Raw genomic sequence first — 2767 nt, 5'->3', positions numbered from 1 at the left:
GTCACTAGGAGGCGAGGAGTCAAGGAGTCGAGATAACCGAGATAAGTGTGACGTGTGAACGGTCGTCAAAACTGAGCTTGGCCTGGTTACCGATCCAAGCTCGGACCGGTCTCGGCCTGGATCGGTTTTTCAAGGGTAGTGTAAATGGGGCTTATGGCTATGTTGGACCAAAAAATGTGTTTCTTTTACTCAGAGTGTTTTTCATGAATTTCATATTTCAATCTTATAGAAGCACTTTTGTCATTTTTCTTAATATATTCGGGCAAGTTGCCGTTTTTTGTTGTTACATTGACATTAATTTTTGCCATCAAAATATCCCTCTTTTTTGAATGTTACAAAGCTAATAAGGTCTTATTTCAATAACATGATTGGCTTGAAATTTGGATTTTCAGAGTATGTCAGAGTGCCCTGTAAAGGGTTAAAGTCCTGTTCAGTAAATGAAGCAAACAAATAAATATATCCCAAAAAAATTAAAACAAGAACACAATAGTTACACAAAAAATACCTAACATTTAATAGAAATTACAAGTTAGAAGACAGAATAAATATTTCAAACCCACACTAAAATGAAAGCTAATTAATCAAATTATTGTTTTGTTTTGTATGGTTTTTTTTAAGCAAAAAGCACAGGGAATGTATTTTTCTTTCAGGTCAGAATGTTTTGTTTTATATAGATCTTTCATATCTACGAAACAAGGCGTGTTATAGTAACTAACAAAACTGAAGAAAGATAAGACACACAGTAGGAGTGCAGTAAAAGACAAGCATAGAGGCCCAAATCAGTGTTTGGCATATTAAAAAGACTTTATCTGTGGCCCATTTCACTATTTTACCAGGTATTTCACAGTAACAGTCAAACACAGAAACAGAAGTGGCTATCATATGTCCATCACATGTTAGCCTACATGGCATCATAAGATGAGCAGAGAATAAACTCTGGCAAAAGTCACGTAAACCTCATTATATTGTATTTACTGTGGCTGTTGTTAAGCTTAACTAAGAGTGTCAGCTTTGAATATAACATTTAAAAGTAGCATGCTAGTTGGCTAGCAGGCAAAGCTAACTAGCGAAGTTTGAAGAACTTTTTTCCAACCGTCAAACTCGTGAGGAAACAAAAACTACTTTTAGTTTTACATCTGTAACTGCTCCATTATTCTACCATCATATTTAAACGTGTGACAACAGGTTTAATAGTTGTGGTTAGGCTTCTGAAGTTGACTGTCAGTACTCACCAGGAAGTGGGAATCTGTTGCTAAGCTATTCCTCCTTCACGTTAACAGTTTCCTCCGATGGTTCTTATGGCGCTCCTCTTTGCGGTGTTTTTCCCTCTTTCTGTCCAAGGTCGTAATGAACCAGTCACCTCGGTTGGCCTTTGTTTTAGAGTGGCACTTTGCCTGTGGAACACAAAGTTTTTCTTCCCCCCACAGAGCGCCTGAGCCGAGGAGTCAGTTGAGACGTGTTTTCAGCCAGAAGGCCCCCCTCATCAGCTCACCGCTGCTCCGTCAGCCGCTAATGTAAACAACGCGGCATTCCCGCAGGGCAGCTGTCAAATACCGCGAGATTCAACAGGGCGACTCCAACTAATGTCACTTCTGTTCCAGCTCAATGTTATTATTTAGATCCTAAATACTGGAAAAAAAAACAATCTCAAAGTTTTGTTTGATTGATTTTTTTGAAGAAAAAAAAATCTAAATATGAACAGTAAAAAATAAATAAATAAATAAATAAAATTATATACATACGGTATATATTTACTGTTTTATTGCAAAAAAAGAACATACATGAACAATATAGAACATAAATAATTACAAACACATACAACAACAAATGGCTTTACTAAACAGAAATTATTTAAATGACTAAATCAAATCTAATCTATGCTTGAGGGTTATAATTCTTTAAGGGCAGATATAATTTGCATGGCTTTAGCATTTGAACTCAGCTTTAAGGATTCTATGTACTAGATATTAATAGAAGGTAATAAAATCTGGAAATTAGGTTTTTGTTGTAAATATTTGGAGGTGTAAATATGGTGTTTACCATAATTAATAAAAAAGAATATAACATATAAATATTCTGTTTTAACAAGTTCACATTTCTCCATCCCAAACAAAACATCCTTATCTGTTAAAGTAATTGACATATCTCTCCTGAGAGCTGTAAAAATATTACATATAATAAAACTGTGAGTGACGCAATTTCATCAACCAAACAGCACCCATTCATAATTGGAAAGAAAAGTTAAAAAATAAGGTTAGATAATATTTACTTTGAGGTAGGCTACTCAACAAAAACTCAGCAGAAATGAAAAAATGAAAAAAAAAAAATAGATTAAACTAAAATGCAAACAAACCAAAACAAAAAAAAAAACACAATACATTACTCTTAAAAAGTATTCATAATTATCAAACAAACCATTACAAACCCAAATCTGATGGGTGTTGCATTCATATAAAGTCGATCCCCTCACTAAAGACATTGTGTCGCCAAATCATTTAAAAATATTTCTACAGTGAGAGAGTCCATTTTTTTTGTCATTTTATGTTTTGAAATCAGGACTCTGATTGGATTAAGAACATCTTCACGCATCAAATTTTAAGTCTTGCCAACCGATGAGATTTAAATCTGTTCTTTCTTTGGTCCTTTCTAACACATGGATATGCTTTGATGTGAGTCATGTTATCATGTAGCTCTGCTTGCATGTTTAGAGAGACTGTCCAGCTGGATATTGAACCTCTGCCCAAGGTCTAAATCTAACTAAATCTAA

General features: G+C 34.4%; 1 protein-coding gene across 1 annotated transcript in view; it reads right to left on the bottom strand.

Moving 5' to 3' along the window:
* The window catches only part of nek7 (NIMA related kinase 7), a 96010-nt gene extending 94506 nt beyond the window's left edge, over positions 1-1504 (bottom strand). Inside the window, exon 1 of the mRNA XM_015387877.1 lies at positions 1233-1504. The gene's annotated coding sequence lies outside the window, so the exon portion shown is untranslated. The remainder of the gene's footprint in view (positions 1-1232) is intronic.
* Between the last annotated feature and the right edge of the window lie 1263 nt (positions 1505-2767).

The sequence above is a fragment of the Cyprinodon variegatus genome, unplaced genomic scaffold (genome assembly GCF_000732505.1).
Source record: "Cyprinodon variegatus isolate N-32 unplaced genomic scaffold, C_variegatus-1.0 Scaffold405, whole genome shotgun sequence".
In the NCBI taxonomy this organism is placed as follows: Eukaryota; Metazoa; Chordata; class Actinopteri; order Cyprinodontiformes; family Cyprinodontidae; genus Cyprinodon; species Cyprinodon variegatus.
This window is presented reverse-complemented; position numbering and strand designations above follow the sequence as displayed.